The 21,982-nt window shown below is 35.3% G+C and overlaps 1 protein-coding gene across 2 annotated transcripts in view; it reads left to right on the forward strand.

The window, feature by feature from the left end:
• Positions 1-2,822: 2,822 nt before the first annotated feature.
• LOC136348114 (adenosine receptor A2b-like) overlaps positions 2,823-21,982 on the forward strand; it is a 61,379-nt gene continuing 42,219 nt past the window's right edge. For both annotated transcript variants that reach the window (XM_066298710.1, XM_066298711.1), the window contains exon 1: positions 2,823-2,947. The gene's annotated coding sequence lies outside the window, so the exon portion shown is untranslated. The remainder of the gene's footprint in view (positions 2,948-21,982) is intronic.

Below are 21,982 nucleotides of genomic sequence, written 5' to 3' on the forward strand. Positions count from 1 at the left end.
TTACCGAATCGTTTTGAATGAGATGAATTTTGCCTCTCAAATTTATAAGGGAACGTTTATTTACTTGTAATTTTTTTATTAGAAAAGTCGGATAAACGAAAACGAGCGTTCGCATTACTTTTCTGATTAATTTATGTTAAATACTGGAAATAACCGTCATTTACCGCTATGCAATAAAATAAATGTGTTGATGATATCGTAAACCGAACGAAAAATATCTGATGAGTCTGAATTGGGACCTGGTGGTCACAGACGTTCACTACGCCGTCTACTCCCTTTATGTGGAAAATTCATATAAAAGAACTGCCGCACATAGATAGGTTAATGACGAACCTTTGTGAAAAGTATCTCAAAAACGGCTAGACATCCATTTTCTGGAATTTTTTATTGATTTCGTAAAAATATTGAAGTTATCTGTACTGATTAAATTCGAGTCGATTTGTACTTCGGGTAAGATGCAGGTGGTGCCATCTATCGGTTAGCTTGAAATAGACTTACTAAATGAATTTATCGTATTCAAAAGCTCCCCCAGGAACAATTTCAAGCTTGTGAATAATAAATTGTTACATTTTCTCGTAATTTACAGAATTAAAAAAAAATGTATATTGAGATCCTGGAAAATGGAAAGCGACCCTTGCATAAAGCAAGTTTGACTGAATTGCTTTATTTGTTTACGCTCTAGCAGCTATTAGTAATTTACACCCAATTGTTTTTAGGACACTGTGTATATGAGTAATTGGTGATCCTACTTTTGTATTATGCGGTGTGTGGTGGGTTCCATTATCTGCCATGGTACTTGTAGCCCTATCAGCATACCGCATCGACTGCGTTTGTCGTAGGTCGGGCAGATTTAAGAGTTAGACAGTAAAAATCGGCATTAAACCAGATGCCTAATGTTATCTATCAGGTGGGTCACATTGTCTTGGTACTTCCGACTTTCCTGTTTCCTTTAACTCATCTTGGATGAGGAAAGCTGGCGGAGAAAAAACTGAGCAAGAATATTACGGTTTATTTTTCGATTTCGATTCCATTTCAAACTGTAACGCTACCAGCAGGTAAGTAAGAATGCTTCCAAAAATCTATAAGATAAAATTTAGTTGACCATCTTTAAGTTAAAGATATGGTGGTCATTTTAAACTCACAGGAGGAAGGATTCGAAGGTCAAGCTGAAAATAGTCGTTTACGGTAAAAGGTTTCTGATCATCTAATTTCATGATGAAAATCCGAAGCTGTTGGTGCTCCTCAATATTATGAGATGTCAAAAAGCACATAGTTAAAATATTTTTCAAACCCCTGATCTAAAATTTGTTAAACTCTGTTAAGCACAGCAAAGCTCCTCAAAACCAGTTGCTTACAGTATCCATTAACTTTTGAACGTCATATATGAAGTAGAGCATTCCACCCATATGCCAGAATAGATAAACGCAATTGAGTGCAAACGTGGTCTTTGCCAGCGGATCGTCGAACTTGAATATTACATGGGCAGCAATGGAGTATATTGCTAGTATGAGAATAACAATTTCTATTACTATATAGCATATCATCTGCGGGGAGCAGAAGTTCTGCAAGAAAGCCATCCCTTCACACATGGTTTCATGGATGATTCTTAGGTACTCTATCAACTCTGTTTTATTGAAATTACCCAAATGACCGGGTTTAAAATGACGTTCGCTGCAGGATGTTCCAAGCGAGAAACCTGCAAATGCAAATTCATTGTGGGTAAATTTGATGTCTTTGGCGGGACACATGTGTTTGTAGTCCAAATGGTGACAGGCCAGGTTTTCGAAGCAGATGAATTTTGCCGTGAAGAACCTTATGTCTATAAAAAGGAATTAATACTGCAGCGTAATCAAAAAATGCCAACTTACATGTAAGGAATAACAGAAAGCTTGCCATAGGAAGAACATGCAAGTTTCTGAAGAATAAAAAGTGGTAAGAAAGCTCCTCTTTGAAAGTATGTTTGAAATAGACATAAACGGCATTGTAGACACAACACAGGCTCCCCAGGATTACCAGGACGAGAGTTTGATATTTTTGAACAATGCTTCGGGATCCATTACAGAATAAGTAGGGCTTATTCGTCGAATCGAAGCACTCAATTAGATTTATCCAATAGTCCATGTTAACTAAATGTAGTATGGTTACGCACACCAACCCTACGCTCATTATGTTGGTCAAAATATCCAGGAATTTCGGTAAATTGCTAACGTCCAGCTTAAATGAAGGCATAATAAAATATGAAGCCATTACCAATCCTGCTGTAAGGATGATACTGTAAACGATCCAGAAAATTGATATTTCCTGGCGGCATTTTCCATGCTTGTGCACGCAGGAGTAATAGAACCTTCCCAAAATTTTATTTATCATGATCGACGTCTTAAATATTTTGCACTGACAGGTATTTGTTGATTTGCTTTGTGAAGCACAAAAAATGTTATTTTTGGCCGCGAAAGGCATGCTGCTATAGTCAGATTTTACACACTACTGAAGGGGTGAGAGATTTATTTCCGGGGGCGAATTAATAATTCCGTGCTAAGGAACATTTTGTCTTGTTTGTCAACGTGTCTTACTGTTTATCAAACATGATAATTTTCATATCTACGATCGTTATGTCAATATGAACAAATTACCAATATTAAAGTACTCGCGGCCCTCATCGGTCTAAATGTAAAAGTAATACCAGTTCGTCTGTCACTATCTGAAGTATGACAAAAAGGAAGTAATGACGAAGGAATGAGAATTTTTTTGAGATAATGTCACCGAGCATCTGAGTGTCGCACGCACCTCGACTGTTGTTTGAGCGCGTTTCAGAAGACAGGAAGAAGTTTCACAAGTTTCAGTTTCAGTTGCGGCTGCACGTTCGCAATGGAAACACTGATGCGGTGCCGGGGACGATGTCGGACGAGTTCGGTAACTTGGAGACGTAGTGTCGTTTAGGACGCATCAGGTGAGGTTCTCTATAATTTTTTTTTATTCATATAAAAACTCAAATTTAAAATTTGCTGTTTTTGTTTACAAAAAGTTTATATTGTTTCGTCTTGCAAAAATTTGTTTTGAAATTTTTTCGTGGGCCTTATAAAACTTTTAAAAAACATGTCAAAAATACTCAAGAGTGATACTATAGTTAAAGGGATATTATCTAGAATCGGAATAGTTTTTTCCAAATGTTACTTTGAGTTTTTTTCTTAGGGTATCCCATGCTGTTTCTCATTTAAAAATGGAAAAAATTATAAAAGTTCATTAATTACTCTCGCTCTAATATAGTGATAAGGATATCAGCAATTAACGCACTGTTTAGTTGATAATTTGGCAAATTTTTTAATGCAAAATTTAAATAAATACTTTCTATTTCCCTGTTTAAAATAGAAAAAAAGCGGAATGTTTAGAGCTTGGAAAATATTATCTACAATAGTTAAATGTTTCAATGTACATCAAAATACGAACTTGAAATGTATTTGAAAACGTTCTATTATTACATAAATTAAAAAAATAAATAAATAAAAAAAAATAAAAAAAAAGAATTTATTTTAGTATATATTTTTGACTTATAACCACACATATACAAGTGCTTATTGATGAAAATCCTCTTACAAACGTCTAACGTTTAACTTGTTTATGTTATTAATTTGTAATTCTCTCTTGTTTGTTAATTAAAATATTTTATGTTGATATATAAGTTAAATCGTACGCATCGACATTCTTCACATATTCAGTTGTAGTAAAGTATTAGGGCAAAATCTTTTGATTTAAAATTGTTGCATGCTGTAAAAATATATACAAATTTATACTACCTTATTTCGAGACAAAAAAACTCAAAAATTTGTGGAGTTCCTGAGAGTTCAGGTCAGTTCATGCACCTTAATGCATTCAGATAAATGCCAGAAGGTATGCCTACCTAATTTACTTTAAATAACAGGAGAATTTCAAGCGTGAAGGCTATAATATGAGTTTTTCACGCGACTTTTCACACACACTTAGTAATTATTTCAATATTTCACCATTAAACTTAGTGCAGTTAGAAAATGCAATAATTTGGTGTTAGGAAGGAGACGACAATAAGTATATAATTAATTTCTAATAAATTAAAATGTAAATAACTACTAGAAAGAATTAGCGCATGCCCTCGGTTATGTCTAATTGGTTGTGGAAGGTGGTTTCTGGTACCTACTATCTAGCTAGCTTTCCACTAGGGATGAATTGTCTAAATGTTATTTACAGTTGAAACTTAATGAAAATTTGTTGTTTTTTTTTCTTATTTCGATTAATAAAATTTGAAATTTTTATTTTAAACGGATATTAAATTTTTTCTACAAGATAATTTTACAATGTTAATCGTCTAATAAGCTATTTTCATATTCAAGCAAAACGAGATATTCACATCCTTCGATATTCCTGAACTAGTTTTGAGACGAAGCGATAGCGGTGTCCATGGCCAAAAATGTTCTTTTTCGGGTGCATATTGATCGGGGCAAATATGTCAACAACAGTTTTCTTCGATACCACTAACCCATGGTAGAGTGCTGAAAACGTTTGGCAATTGCTCAGTGCTCCGTGTATTTCTAAGCTCAAAAGCATTTTTCTCGAAAACAGTTGCTTGTAGTTAGATGACACAGACACGTAAAACACTTTTAGAACTTGTCAAAAACGTTTTTTTGTTATAAATTTAATTAACTTTACGGAAAAAGTAGGAATGAATTAAAAATGCATTATCCTGGGACATCCTCTAGGATCGATTTAAAAATTTCTGTTGGGCATTAATTCTTCATTTTGGAAACACTCCCCACACGAATTTTAAGAATTTAAATGATACGGTATAAGAGCTATATAGGGTGTTAGGGAAATCATTTTCGTAAATTTAACCCAAGATTAAGAACGTGATTTTGAAGAGAAAAGTTCCTTACAACAGGGATCGAAAACCTAATAAAAAAAAAAATAAGTTAGTTGCCGAAAATCTACGATAAGCTTGAACTTTTAATGAAATGTTGAAGAACCCACTTGACAGAGGTTGACTGTTCGACATGTAATAAAAAAAGTTGAATTTATTCAACAGTAACATTGCTAAAATTACTTTAAAACTGAAATAATAAGTAATAATACAAGTTAGCTGGTAAAAGTGAACTTAAGCGGCAACGCCGCGCCGAACCCTAAAAACCTAACTCCCTTGAAGGGTCGTCCAAGTTAACTTTGCGGGTGAAGTGATAAGCCACTGTATCGGCAGTTAACAGGTATCAGACCCAAAAACCCTTGTAAACATGTATACCTAGTCTGTGCAGCTACTTAAAGAGATATCGAAATGAAATAAACACGACGCGACGTTGTCAAGTCTCAAAATTTTTTTTTTTTTATAAGCAACTTATTTTGTTCAAAATTAGGTCCCTGATCGTTGGTTAAACCGACGAAAGCCATTTGCCTCCCGCTCTGTGAATAAATATTGCCTTTCAAGTTTGAACTTTACCACTTTTTAGCTCTGTAATTACTAATTATTGGATCAAGGTAGGTGTGGCTAAAGTGTTTTACGTTGGTCGCAGCAAATTATGGTAGAACATTGCAAACATATTTTTGAGACATCCTGTATGTATTTGCAGGGCGCGTTAGTAGCATTAGGAGTCCCGAAAAAGATCTCTTTCTATGCGCCCGTTATAGTTTTCTTGGATGAAATCTTGCCGTTTGGTTTGTCTGGCTGTTACAGTTGTACCAAAAATTGATTTTACAAAACAGGAAGATTGCTTGTTCGCCTTTTTAAATGAATTTCCATTAATATCGTTTTTTTTGTTATATAAAATGTTGGTACTGATTGTCTTGATTTACGAATCTCGAATGGGGAGGTATCAGTACCACCTTTGAGAAATACCGTTAGAAAGTTGCTTCGAATTTGAAACAGTAGACAAAACTATTAAAAATAATATATCAGACCTTTAGACCACACTTTTTAGACTGATGAATTTTTTTTCCTAATAAAAAAATTTAAAAAATCCGTGGTGTAATGATTCAAAAAAAGGTTTAAATTGTTTCTAAAATATGACACAGGCCAGTAACTGGGGAAAACAATTCCGGTATACCGACACAGATGATCACAGATTATTAGTACCGAATTTCCCGGGATTGTAAAACAAAGATCGTGGGAGTTTCGGGATTAACAATGAAACGATGTTCCATGAATTTGTTTGATATTTTCCATAATATTCGAGCTTTGGGCTCAACAAACTGAAATGGGCCCAGTTAAAAAAGTCTACGACAATGCAAATATTTGAAAAACTGCTATGCAGCGTTTCACGCGAGGAGGGGGGGGGGGGGTCGTTTCAGGTATTTTGTCATCATTTGATAGTTATGGATGGAAAATTCTGAAGAAAGCTTTGCAGCGAATAGCGCGGAACGTGTTTTACATCTTCGGTAATCGGAGTTTACCATTCTCTTCCTCTCTCCTTTAATATCGCCATCACTTCACCGTGTGGTCAATGACGAATTCTGAGCGAAGTCGAAAAATTTTGGTCAATTATGGACGTTGAAAATGTGAAACAATTGGATTTTAGACTGCATATTCAAAAACGATTGAAGAGGACTACACCGAAAATGACGCTACGAAAACGTATATTTGTGCATAAGATTCGGTTGCAAACTAAATAAATGAAGTCCTGTTTAAGACAAAGAACATCCAGGTAATTGAGCAAAGGACTGGCATCTTTGGCATTCAAAGGCATGATAACCGCTTAGAACTCTTCTAAAAACTTCGACCGACTTCATTATTGGTACTGCTTCGCAGGTACGTTTGGGACATCCTGGACAAGACCAGGACTTTAACTGGGCACAAATGACGGTAAACTACTGGTAGTTCCTCATATTTTTATTTTTTCCACTTTTTTCTGAGTCATTTTAAATTGACGTGTCAAATTACGGGGCAAGGGGGTGACTTTCTTGCCAGAAGGCAGGCTTCATTTTGATGTTAATTACGGATGCAACGAAAGAAATTCCCAAATAAAAAAGTAGCCCTTAGGGCTCGTGCTATTAGTAACAATCTGAAAAGCTGGGGGGCAATTTCGTTGCATGAAAATGCCCTGGAAATCTTGCAATAATGAATTAAAAGCATTTAGCTACCGTCTTACAACTTTCTTCATGCCCATGTAACACAGACAAAAAACGTAATAAGCCTCCTTCAGTTCCATACCCGAAAAAACTTCATTTTTTCGTATTAATATTCCATGAAAGCCGCTTATAACGTACCACTACTCCGGCGGCGTTCCGACAAAAAACAAGGGAACAAGCCCATACCTTAAAATTTCCTTTGCGATCCATTATTTTTGGATTCTTTGTGGGCAGCCATTCTTTGTGAAGTTTTATCAGAAGTTGTTTGTGGTTCAAATTGCTTCCATGTCAGTTCACAACAATATTTAAAATTAACGAAGAATTTATTAAAACATCAGCGAATTCCACAGAATGGAAAAAAAAGTACTTGATGGACATTAACCGATCATCCCTCAATGGGGGTGGATGTAATTTTCATGTTGGTCAAATCTTGTTAACCTGAATTCCTGAGAAATCATAATTTCTCCTTAGGGAAAACATATATTTGCGCCCCATTTTATGCAGTATGTCCAACGAATATGGGCCACTATCCGTATCTTGAAAACTGTGACTAGGAAAACGTTGAAACTTAAGCATCGTACTAAAGTGGGGTGATCTAGTGATTAAAAATATTTTTATGAAAATATCACTTCCAGTTATACCGAAAATGAATGTCGACTCGCTTATTTTAAATGGAACACCCTATACATTATAACAAATCTCGATTCTGTGGAACGTTATGAATATTTTTCGTGTACAGTGTTCTACACCTAATTTTTACGGTTTTCGAAAACAATTTATTTTAAATAACGTCTAGAGTCACTAGGTGGCGCTGCTCGCCGGAATTTAAGTATGGCGGCACTCGTGAATTATTCAAACGAAGATCATCTCAATACGTTTATCATTTACGGTGAATGTGAGAAAGTATTAACCAGAACATGTCATGCGTTCGATATTCGATATCCCGAAAAACCGAAGCCATCACGAAAACTCCTCAAACGCACAATAGATCATTTTAAAACGAGCGGATCTGTCCCAAGCACCCAACAGAAGAAAGAAGCCTTTTGTTGACGATCGTGGCGCCATCTAGTAACTTTAGACGATATTTAATTTACGATTTATATTAAAATAAATTGTTAAATACTGAACATTGAAAAGTGTTTTTTTTTTTTTAAATAAAATGAAAACGGTTAGATTTAGATGTAGACAATTGAATTGAAAGTGGTACTTATTTTTAATGTTAAATATGTAATTGTTGAAGAAATGGCGGGTTCCTAATTAAGAAATTTGAGATTTTTACAATTCTCGAATGATAATTTTGAACTCTTTTTTTGAATACCCTGTATGAAAAAACTTGATTCAACTCACTGATCCAAGGACCGTAAAGTATTTTGTACAATAGCGCAGAATTTTATTGCAAAATACTTAGCCATTTTCGAATTATCCGAAAGTACGTTCATGGCTGAAACTTTGATTTTTTTCGAAAAATTCCAAATATCTCGAAAACCGTAAAAATTAGGTATAGAACACTGTACGCGAAAAATATTCATAATGATCCACAGAACCTAAATTTGTTATAATATATAGGGCGTTCCGTTTAAAATGAGCGAGTTGACATTTATTTCCGGTATAACCGGAAGTGGTATTTTGATAAAAATATTTTTAGTCGCCAGATCGCCACCACTTCAGCATGATGCCCGAGTTTCAACGTTTTCCTAGTCACAGTTTTCAAGATACGGATAGTGGCCCATATTCGTTGGACACCCTGTATTATTTATGTACAAATCGATTCGTGTCCTTCCTAGAGTTAATAAAACCATCTTGAACTGCAGCCTTGTGGGTTGAAACATTAAAGCCCTATCGACCGAAAAATCTGACCTTTAACAGATTGAATCACCCTTTGAATTATTATCTCGAGAGCGCTCATAATTGTCTTAAGTATGACTTACACCTTTTCCCATATTCTCTCCACTGAATAGGGTTCTTTTATAATCTCTTAACAATTGGAGAGGTCAGGTTTCGAGGAAAGTAATCCACCTGAAGAGAGATGTTGATATCGGGAATGCCACAAAGGCCCTGAAAGCTCAATTTTGATGAAATGTTTGAGTAAAAAAACTTGAGATATCCAGTTCGTTGGGAAATTCTATGGTATGTCTGATATAAGGGTTATTTTTGTGCAACTTCGTGCATAGACTTTGATATTGTCTGTGTAGGTGCATTATAATTTAGAAGAAAATACGGAAATACTGAATTAAATATAAGATGATGACACTGGAAAAATATAATAAATTACATAATCACGATGAGTTTTACCGGATACTTTGCTCATGTCTGGTTTTAGCCACTTTTGTCAGTCACATCTTTTCAATTCAGCTTTAGGATCACTGCTCTTGTGGAATTGTCTAATTTTAAAGAACATTGCGCTCTCTGAAACGATCGTTGGGAGATTCCTTTTGTGAGGATTTGTGTGGAGAGAATTAAACTCTAAAAATAGAATTCTCTTAAGCCGAGTATATCCACCCATCGAGGAATTAATTTAATTTATAGAAGCTACCAAATATTTGTCTTTACAGAAATTGGGGCTCTCCAAAAATAAACAGGAAAAGATCTCTAAGAGGGTCTGAGTGAAAGCGGTTTCAACTCATGTCTGGTATAGAGGTTCGGTAGCTTGTGTGGGATTTGACTTGTTCATCAGCAGGAAATAGTGAACGGAACTGTCCGAGAAAAAAATAAAAATTTGAATAATTACATTTGATAGATAACTTCGGAGCTCTGGAAGTGGATGAAAAATCGAAATTTATTATTTTCTTTCAGGTATCGAAATTCAAATCGAATCACGTCAAGTTCGCCATGAGTGGCCTTCTCAAATTTCCACTTAATTTCGGAGTTTAATTCCGAACAAAATCTTCTGCGTCTATGATTTTCCTTTTCCTTTTATTTGTCAGTTCATATATTCGGAGTTGGAGGTTTCTACCCTTAAAGTCGAGAGTCCTAGTGAGCCTGATTATCCTGGTTTTTTAGCTTTTACAAAACACATTTCCAAGCTACAACACTTTTTGGCTAAAAAACCAGCCCCTTGTGCCTTCATTTTCAAGCTCGAACCTTGTAGTAGTATAAAGGGTGTCAATTTGAAAACTTTCCACCCCTATTATCTCGAAACCGGATAGAGTTTTAACAAATCGCCGGAACACGTCGATTTCGTTATCGAGGGGGAACAATTTTTTTGTACAGTTCGCTGCGCCTCTTTCAACCCCCCCTAGCCCCCCAGAGCCACTCTCTCTAATATCTTAAATGGCAAATGGGGTTAAGTGATACATCATTTTAAAGGGCTTTTCGTTCTCTACATTTTGGTACCTCATTTGATGTTGCGTTATTTTTATGTTTACACGTCTTGGATCACTTTAAATTCTCTTTTCCATTAATGTCCCGATAGCGTTCGGACGGAGACTTTTTTTAATTCAATCATGTCCTATAATTACGAAATCGTTGTGAAGAACCTGTTTACTCATCCATGAATTTATTATTTGTCGCGATTACTATCATAAGGAGAGACGCACTCCTCATCGAAGCAAATTATTATCAATCTAATGAATTTCCTCGATTCTCGAAAAGAAACGTCTAGGCAGAATGTGAATTTTTTATTTTTAATTAAAAAAAAATATATGGAAGGTCGTTTCTGTAAATTTTGATATTATCTTGCATAGAAAGTGCTATTTGCTGACCTGTGGTACTGTAAGCAAGGAAGGTGCGCAAGCACATCAGCAGTTTTCAATGCTAGAGATCCTCGTTCAAATATGAGTCACAGATGCGTTTTAAATTTAATAAAAAAATTTACCGAAACGCATTCTATTGCAAGTAAAAAAGGGCCTTTAGGCGTGTTTTAGATAGGGCTTCTCGAAGAGAAATTCCGGGGACCTTCGTCGCAGAACCCAGCAATTTAATGTGTACGGACATACGGCAATCTAGAATGTCGCACGAAACTACACAAAAAGCACTGAAATCAAATAAATTTTATTTCAACAAAATGCAAATTCTACAGGAAATTTATGACGACGATTTTGATAGAAGAATCGAGTTTTGTGAAATAATGACGAACTTAATTAATAATAACCAATTTTTTTAAACAAACATTTGCTTCATTGATGAGTGCACTTTTTTCTTAACGGTTGAGTCAATAAACAAAAGTGCTGATATTGGAGTGACAAAAGTTCCCACGTTCCCAGAGAGCGTGCTACACGGTGGCCAGAAAAAATTAATGTTTGGGGTGGCATTCTCCGAAGTGCCGTTTTAGGACGTTTGCTTATTGAGGAAAACTTAACCGGAGAGCTGTACTTAAACTTATTTGAAAACTTAATGAACTTTTTTTCATAACAACTCATTTTCAAAATTAAGTTGGTGAAGAGCTCCAAATCCGCATTCGACACGATGGAACGCGACCGCATTGTTTTTGCCCTAGTAAGAGAATGGTTACACGGCCGACTTCCGGACATATGGAGTGGTAGAAGACGACCGATAAAATGACCCGCGAGATCACCAGATTTAACGCCGTTAGATTATTTTCACGGGGTCATATAAAATAGGAAAATCGATGCTCGAACTATCAAAGATGCCTGACTTGATAACGCAACAGTCGACTGTAACGAATACTAAAACGATGTATCACTTAACCCCCTTCACCAATTAAGATATTAAGAAGGATGGCTCTGGGGGTAGAGGATTAGTAGAGGCGCGAGGATCCCCCTCAATAACAAAACCGACGTATTTTCGTGATTGGAAAAAAATCTATTCTGTTTGGAGATAGTAGGGGTGGGAGGTTTTCAAACTGACACTCGGTATGTGAATTTTGTATTATTTAATATATGCGAGTATTACATACAAAGTGCTAATGAGGATCGGTGTCTGTATCATCATTTTGCAGTTTATGTTTCCGACACCTCCCTTTTCAAAATAATTCAAATTCTCCTTCAAGCCGCTAAACACGATTGAAAACACGTTTGTTTCTCCCATTCGCCGTTTATGTTACCACCTTTGAGTTGAATTTCTTACAACGTTGTTTTCGTGGTTCCCTTTTAGGTTCCGATTGCAACGTGATTTTCATTTCTTCATCGCTCCTCTTCTACTTCTTCATCTTCCTTACCGCAGGAACGTTCCCGTTTTACATCCCCTATATAAAAAGCTTGATGTTCAACATTTACGAGTAATTAATTATTTAGCTAAATGCATTTCCACATGAACTCGTCACTCAAACACAAAAACAAGCACGTAAATTGAAAAAAGAATTAATGGAAATTGAAAAGGACTTTCGAATGGTAAATAATTAAACTGAGGTCGGAGACACGCCATATCCCGAAACGAACATTTTCCCGATCGTTGCACTTAAAGTGATGCAGATAATGAAGGCTGAAGCTTTTTGATACAGAAAGGTCAAACAGTGACGCAAAACAGCCAGATTGAAGGGTGAAGGCAGCCTTAAGTTGTGCAGACGAAATTGGTTTTTATATGGTCTTATTGTGCCTTGGGTTGGGCTTTATTTTCAATTAGAACAACATTTTCAACGAGAAAATAGTTTTTTCTATTGGGAATGTAATACAGGGCGAATTTCATGAATGGGCAGGTAAAAAATAATCAATACCATTATGTGCACGTCTTAATCTCCGAAATTATAACATTTCTTAGGCATTAATTGTAGGGGAACGGGTTTTCTCTAGGGTCCTCAAGTACGGACGCGAGCTTGTAAAGCTCCCTCGTCCCTTGCCCCCGCAATTTTTTACCGTAAAGGCTCATATGATGGAAAATGACGTGTGTGGCATTTACTCTCGTTGTAATCTGCATATTTCGCAAGTAAAATGGCAGATCTATTAAGTGAGTAAAGCATATTTACGCTGGTTTTGGACTGCAGCCAGAAGACCGGTGTGCACCCACCGTCGCTTGCATATGCAGTACGCCATCGATGTACAAGACCGTTTGAGGATCCAGCAACTTTATGAAATTATTCCTCCCGTTTATTGTTCTTTTCATTTATCTCGACAGTCTCACACTAAAATTGCACATCGTACTGGTTTTATTATGAAAAAATGCAAAATTTTTCACATTACAGAGAACCCTTTCGATGTCCATTATATACTAAATCGATGACGTATTGCTGTTTTTTCAAGTTCAAACGAGTGCTGTTACTCGTTACGTAATATTTCATTTGACGAATCATAATGCAATATGCGAAAGTGATTCCGTCCATGTCTCCCCTTTTCGCTCTTTTTTCGAATTCATAGTTATGTCTAATATGCCCTCGGTTTTATCGTATCTACAGGATAATTTCTTTTAGTAGATCCTAAACCACTGGCTTATCACAACCTTTGGAGATTCAGTCATTTTTAAACTTTACACACCATCTAGTTTCCTTAGTTATCGTTGATCCCTATTTGAAATTTCTGTCTTGTGCGCCATTGTTTTAATGCTCTCGAATTATCGAAATTACAAAAAATCTTCGAAACTTTCCAGTGCTTGTTATGTCACGCTTCATCGACGAATTATAGAAATTTCTCTGAGACTCTCAAATTTTTCTACTTACTTCTTCCAATTTCTCAAATAAAAAAAAATTATTCCGCACGTCTATGCATTTATTCTCTTTATGGGATAATTTTTCAAATTAGAGAAAGAGTACTTAGTGTGCAGGTATCATCGTTTCAAGTGGATTGCACACGTGGAAGAAGGATCACGTGAGATTTAATATGTCTCCGACAAGCGCCAACGAAGTGGGTTGCGAGGCTAACGGCGATATGGGCGGAGCCAGTCCGTTGTTATCAGATTTCTCTTCGATTCAGAATTTTTACTAGAATGAGTTCTAGCTTTTTTTCCATAAATTTTTGCAATGCTGCGTTTTGAAGTGATATTTTTTAAATTCTTCATTGCCGCGAAATCGATACTAATCTAAACTTCAAAGTGGAGACCTCGGCCGGCCTGACTCCGCCCACTTCAGTCGCTAGCCTCGTCACCTATTTCGTTGGTCTTTGTTGGAGGCATAGTAAACCTTCTGCGATTCTTCTCCCGCTTGCACAATGCCCCTGTTTCCATTTAAACCGGTAATACTTAGTTCAGTAAATCATAGGCGTAAAAAATTTACTAAGCTCATTACCTCTATTCGTTGGCAAGGATTATCATAATTTTTACAGAGAAAAACAACTAGATTTTCTTCGACTTTTTAAGATTTACTTAAGCCAGAGGCGTACCTGATTTTTAGGAATTTTCAAGAATTTTTGTAGAGTTCGCTACAAAATGTTTTTTTAATTTTCCTGTTTCGTTCCCTTCTGTGTATTTACGATAACGATTGAATTTGAATTTATTTGAAAGGCTCTGGGGAACTTTCGGTTTTCAGTTAAATATAATTAAATTGGCAGAGTTAATAAAAACATATGAATATACTGAAACTTCTTGTCTAAAAAAATTACGTCCCCTCTTTATTAATTATAATTATATTATTAATTTACTACTGGGATATAGGTAACAGGGCGCTGAATTCAGAATCATTCGTACATAGCATAGGCTCTCGCATTGAAATTTATAGAAATATCGAAATTAAAAAATCCCCCAGTTCACTTAAGGAATACATTTTTTTTGGTTTAAATTCGAAAATTAATGGAAACTCTGGGGTCGGAAACATCGTTCTAGATATCAAAGCTTGTTTCATTAAAATTCATATCCAATTACCGAAATTTATCTAAAAACTAAACAAAGAAAAAATACTTAAAAAATCCTAACATTTTTTAAAACATTAATTTTCCAATTTTTTGTCGAATTAAAGTGTGACCTTTTTTGAATTTTGTGGGGCAATTTCATTACTCGATAACCAATATAATATAACATGTGTATCTGCCGTGTTATAATGTTTTCAGAGCCACCAATTTTCCACAATAAAATTTTTTTTTTCATTAAATATTTGCGGTCATTACTGATAATTAGTTTTAAATACGCCCAGGATGTTTCTCACTTGGCCATAATAAAATGCGACATTTTTGTGGGTATTTCAGTATTTTCTACAGTACTCAGCAACCAAATATTTCCAGTGTCGGATCTGGCAACTTCGGTGCAAGACAAATTCCCGTTAATTCGCCCCTGCACTTCCGGAACTAATCGAGAATAGTGGCAGATAATGGATGAATTAACGTTTGCAAAGTTTTAGGAATTTTTTTAAAAAATGCGTTAAAGTTTTGACATTGAAAATTTTTTCATATTTTGTCTTTAACGCCTCAAATTCAGCATCTTCTTGGAAATATTATTATGTAATCTAATGACGTGGGCAAATGTAATCAGTGAGATCTATGACGTGCTCCCTTTCTGATTCGTAAGTTATAATGAGATGATGAAATAATATATATGTATAATAAATAATAATAAAGTTTTCTCCACTTTTCTCTGTTGTAGGCGGCAAGATCGAAACAACACGTCTGTCGGAATCAACAGAGAAACGACTGCGTTTTCAAATAGACCCACGCTTGATTTTCCTCCTCCATATTCACCATCCCTCTTCCGTCACTAAATTAATGAAGCATTTTACAAAATCTCCAATGTATCCATGTGGAAAAGTAATAGGGGAAAGATGGAAATACACTGCATAACGAACACCAATTAGTTTCCGATCACGTCCAGTTTTCAGTTTGTCCTTACTTTAGATGGCGGAATGTCCTTACTAAAAATAGCCCGGCTTATGTCCTTTTTGTTTTGGTTTTATCGACATGAGTTTAGGTTTATCTGCTTGGGGAGCTCGGTTTTAATCCAGTAGGAGTTAAGTGGGTGGAAAATGAAAGTCCCGAATTACTGTCATGGAGGGAAGTTAACTACTACCTTCAGGATGTAAACATGTGGCCTGAATTTACGCAGGCCATAATTGTGCAGTGCGAATACAAGTAATGCTAATTTTGTCTTGATTTATGAATTTAGACGAGAAAATTCCTTGGTTTGTCAAGACAATTTCGAATGGGAATTAATAGATTCAGTCTGCATATTTCGTGTCCCCGAATAGGTGAACTGCGACTTGTAAAAGTTAAAAAAAAAAAAAAAAAAAAAAAAAAAAAAAAAAAAAAAAAACTAATTTGTATTCTTTGGGGCTCAGCCCTGCCTTGTTAAAAAGTAATTTTTAACACAATTTCAATTTTAAAAAATCAATGAGGTCTTGGAAATTTCCAAAAAGGTTATTTTTTTGCAAAGTGTGTTTTTTTTGTGTCAAATACGAAATAATATTATTACGAAAAGTTGTTTATAATCGGGGTTTAAGCCCATGTACCAAATTTGAAAGTTCTCCACCAACTTTGATGTCTCATACTTTGTTCTATTTCCCAAATAAAAAAAAAATATATATATTTATCAATTTTTGTTTTATTAAAATGATAAATTATTATAATTAAATAAACAAAAAAATGCATATTCTCACATTAAACTTAGAGCTCCACTAAATCTGTTCCTTGATTTGCACATTTTTTAATTCAGTGTCGAAATTCGTTAAAAGTTGCCTGTACCTGTTCTCTAGCAATTAATCGAAATGCCTGTGTTATCCTGTGTTTTAATATTTATGTGCTATTTGGATTGTGTTCTCCATTAACTGTGTCATTCTTGCCCAACCAAAAAATCCATTATTGTTAAATCTGGAGATCTGGGCGGCTAAGATGTCCGTCTCAATCACCCAAACCATCTTTCACTAGATTAGTCATTTAGCCAAAGAGAGTTTAACATGAGACTACAGATTTCGGAATTTATCTAATGATAATAGTATATCATACTATTATACACAAAAAGTATATCGTATTTACTACAGGAAAGATATTTTATTCTACAGGAAAATAGGTTTTTAAAGGATATCCAGGACACATTTAATTTTCTAAAAGTGAAGTCATGTTAGAAATTAGTCTTAAACAGGGCAGGACTGAACCTCGAAGAACGAAAATTTAAATTTATTTTTTTTTTACTTTTTGCAAGAATCGGTTCAGCTATCCGGAGACACATGGTATGTATAGATTACGTTTTGAAAACATTCCATTATATCAAATACAGTTTGTCCTAATGAAATAACCGAATTAACAAAATAGATTTTGAATTTTCATGTGTGCTGATGATGTTGAGTAGTTACACTACTATTATACAAGGTGTCCGTGAACATAGCTCCATAAATTAAACCACGTATTCTAGATCAGAAAATTTGATCAAAACTTCGTATCGATATATGTCGCAAGGCTCTTTGATTTCGACATATAGGGTGTCGTTTCCTGAGGATGGTTTTTCGGTAATGTTTTCGAAACGTTTCCAGATAAATTAACGAAATTTTGTACTTTATTGCAAATTTTTGCACTTTTTGTGGGCCTCTATAAAAATTGACATATTTTTGCCGAGGCTAATGATTTAGGGAATAGCACTGGAAACGTGTCAAAACTTTTTTGTACTTAACTTTATTGACGATTTTATAGGAAAATATTAAATTTGAAGATGTCTATATTAAAAAAAAAAAACTACCATTGTGAAAACGGAAATCTCCAAGAGCTTTAGAGGAAAACTGAAGTTTAATAAATCGGGGACGGTATCATGCATTTTATAAAATAAACATCATATGCCTCCTATAAAGCAATCAACAAATTCTAGCACGCAGTAGGGAAACTTTCTGTATGTTGAACCGCTTCACCTTTGTGATATCAGAAGCTTAATATATCATGTGTGGGATTCCATTGCATTGATAGTAAATTCCTCAAGCACTAAACAATAGCCGTTTGGTTTGGTTTTTTTCAGCCTACTAACCTGAACTAACCCATTTCGATAATTATTCGATAACGCACCTACTACATTGCTAAAGATTCTAAGACATGTGTAAACGAACCAGAAATGTTTGTTTTAAGACAGTGCACTTAACAGATTGAATGGAGTGAGGAGGAAATTAGCATTGAAAGCGAAGGAAGCTTCTTTTATGGCACATAGATTATATCTCGGCGAAATGCTGTGTAGTTATTTTTAAAGGGAAAATTTACGTACGAAGCATATATACCGTGGATGTGGAAATATTGTTGTATTTATAAAAAGATAACAGTAATTGCATATTATCATGGGAAAATGCGCACTATTTCAATGTTTACATTTCCAATATTGCTTCTTACGTACGTGGAATAAACAACAAAATTCTGTGCAAAAAATTACCCTTTAACCATTTCACCACTCCCTTCGACACTTTTGAATTGAAAAATACCTATTTGTTTTGACTGATATTCCGTTTCAATGCCAATGAGCCCCCTTTAAAAGTATTTTATATTCCTCTTGCAGCAGAGCGTGAATTTATTCCCCTTCAGTGTCAGACACAGGGGAAAATGCGTGTGTACACGTCCAAGGTCTGAATTCAACACGCATGCAGAAATTCTGATTATTCGATATGTCACTAAGTTTATTTAACTTCCTGTTATTCTGCAAAAAAAAGCGTCTGATATTTCACCGTAGAACTCCGAAGAAAGAAAGTTTTGTTATTCTATTGATGAGAAGTACAAACTCAAATACACCAACGAGGAGGAATATTAATAGACTTTGGTCTCGTTCGGAAACTTAGTAGTACTCGAATTTTTAAAAGTTCGGAATAATAAGATTAAAAAAACAGTTTTGCATTAAATAAATTTCAAAAGATTCTCTTGGAATTAGAGTTGGTATCCGGACTCCCTCCACTTTCGGCTCAGGCTTATATGTACGTGTGTGGGCCGACGAAGTCAGAGGCCCAGTTTCTACGATTGTGGCAAACAAGATTTTAAGGTTATTTTGAGTTTTGCAATATTGCAAACAATGAACAAAAAACAACTTTTTGATAACACAAATTTATTTCTGGGTCAAATATTTACGAAAAAAAAAACTTCAGCGAAACAAAAACTATAATTTTTTTTTGCGCAAACTGTTGGTTGCACGAAAAAATGACAAGAGTGAAAAAAAAAATTAAATTATGTTTAGTATTCGAAAACGAAGTTTGGTCGAAACCGGCTGTCGTAGGAAAAAGTTCTGAAAAAAAACACAATTAGGAGTTTCTGTTAGGTTTAGGTGTTTCTGGAGGGTGGGAATTAGCAAATTCCCGCCCTCCCGAAACACGAGTCAAACAATAGACGCCGCCACAAAATGGCGTTTGACTGGCTGATAATGTGTACCAAAATTGAGATTTCTAAGTGTAGCAGTTTATAAGAAATAAAAAAAAAAAAACGAATTTTTTTCCGCCATTTTGAGACCCGAACATTTGGACAGGAAGGGCCCATATGAAAAATTTCATACGACGACCCCCCCCTAAAACGGTTCCGTTAAAATATTTGACCATCATTCCGGAACACCCTGTATATTCTATATTCGGCCCTGCTCCGCTGATTACCTCTATAGATTTTCTATTCAGCAGTGTGTCGATCCCCTATTGTTTTTTTTTAATATTTTCGGCACTCTATTTTAAAACGATTTAAAAATATTTGTATTTATTCATTGTTGTTGAATATTGGCCCACTTTTCCACGGTGCAAGCCTTAAATTCCTTTATGCGGTTTGTGTCCCTTGGACACAAACTGCTCAAGAAAGTTCCCTTCAACAATTCTCTCTCTCTCTCTTTCTCTCTGAGATATGGTGATCGGACTGATCAGGGTAAAACTGAAATATTTGAGCTTCGACATTCTTTTCACTATTCACGCTGTGTGAACAGATGCATTGTCGCCTTGCCGATATAAGAGCCTCCCTCTTGTTAGTTCTTCTCCTCTTTCAACAATCAGCTCTTGAATGACTTTTATATAATTTTTTGCGTTCATTTTTGGCGAACAAAATATTAGTTCAATCTTTCTAATCAATCAATTTTTTCTGTAGCGTCCTATTCCAGCCCAAACCACGATACCTGTTCCTCCCGGTTGGCGATTGCTTAAAAATATTTTTTCCTTACGTAAACCATGAAAACGATATCGATATCCATCGAGGCCGTCCACAATAAAATGTTTTTCATTACTGAAAATAATTCATCTCCATTTCTTTTTCCATCAGACATGTTCAATTGAGAATCGCCTCCTCTTGGCTCCGTGGGCTTACGAGAGAGGAGATTTTATCTTCAGTTTTAATCCCTTTAAATTTTTGGCTTTTCACATAACGCGTTGGATATTAATGATGTTTGCTTGTACTCTGGCTTGTTGACAAATTTCCCTTGCAGAGCTGCATGCTTGGCGTAGAATTTCCCTCTCTTCCCGGACGGTTGTCGCCATGGGCTTGCCCGCTCTTTTCTTTGGATCATAATCACAGCCCATCGTAGCAAAATTCCTTGTAACGTCCCTACTTCGGTTTAAAATTCCAGTAACTTCTGAAGTTGTCCAAATTTTTTCGTGTAAACTTTCAATAATCCTCCGACGATGTTTTTCTCCTTGGCATTGTTTGGCTGAATTTTTGCATCAAATAATAACGAATAAACAACAAGAGAGGGGATTTAACGTTTTGAAAACTAAAGTATTACTAGGTTTGGAACGAGGCTAAGATTAAAAGCCGGGTATGGCCTACATTTCTGTCGCTTTAGAATTCCATTTTATTTTCGTATTCGAACCGGAAATAAATTTGCGTTATCGAAAAGTTGTTTTTTTGTTCGTTGTTTGCAATATTGTAAAACTCAAAATAGTTTTAAAATCGTTTCTACTACAAATAAACAGTCGACGTAAAAAATTGGGGCGGCCCAAAATTCGGTCGGGCAGTGTAGGGCCGGCACTGTTGTAAGCAAGTTAGTTAACAATCAAGCTTCCACTAACTTGAAATTTTTGTATCAATATTTTATAGATAAATTTAAGACGTTCGTGCTGTACTAATGCAAGAAGAGACGACCGTTCTCCATTGTTGATGTTGTTGTTGACATAATTCACGGCCGCTCAGTCTTCATTTGCAGATATACATAGTTGCAACTTAATTATTGGTAAAGTTTCGGAGAGAAATAACTTGAACCAAGGCAAGAGAAGGGCTGCTTTATCATATTTTGTATTCAAGATCTGAACTAAATTCGTGAAGAAGTTAATGAGAGAAACTGACTGAAGTAACGCGGAGAAACGTAGTGCAGTTGATTATGACAGGAAAGTTAGAGTGAGCGCCTACACTGCCCAACTGTCTTCGGATCAAGTACAATATTGCGTTTTAACAATTTTATAATTGTTTATTATTGATTACGATAGGATTGCCTTTATACGAAAATTAACGCCGACGACGCTGCCCTATGTAGGCCAGTAATAATTAAACCTTATTTATTGTTATTACGACTTATAAAAGAGTAATAGTTTTATAAGCTGATTTATGCCGAGCAAAGTGGGTCATCAAGTAATTGTATCGATTGTAGGTGTACCTGAACAAAAAATATAGGTAAATTAGGAATATTTCCTAAAATGTGTTTGTTCGTTGAATAATACGAGAAGACGATTATTTACACTGTCTTTGTTGCACGAAATCGGATCTCGAATTGCACTGGTTTAATTTCAACTTGGCTTATAGGGAAAAATGTTGGCAGAGAGAAGCATTTATAGACTGATTTAGACTAGTTGAACGTTTTTCATCATTTCAATTTATAAATTGGATCCTGATTTCTGGAAAAAATTAAATTTTTAGATTTCTCAAAATTTAAAGCAAAATAAAAGTTTAACTAACGCGTGGGAAGAGGTTTTTTAGATCGTACTTTCCACAGCGGAACGGAAACTGCCGGCTGTGTTCTTCGTCCTTGTTACTTAAAATTTTGATTTGCCACAAGAAAAATACAAGTTTGACCCGATGTGTGAGGAGGAAGCCTGCTTGCGACATTTTTCATTTAAGAATTAAATTTTTTAGGGAAGAAAGCCCACTTAAACTCTCGCAAAAACCGTTTTCATCTCCTTTGCTTGGCATAAAATTTGATTCTGACCTGTAAATAAAGTTTCAACGTGATTTATAGAGAAAAC

The sequence above is a fragment of the Euwallacea fornicatus genome, chromosome 31 (genome assembly GCF_040115645.1).
Source record: "Euwallacea fornicatus isolate EFF26 chromosome 31, ASM4011564v1, whole genome shotgun sequence".
NCBI lineage: Eukaryota > Metazoa > Arthropoda > Insecta > Coleoptera > Curculionidae > Euwallacea > Euwallacea fornicatus.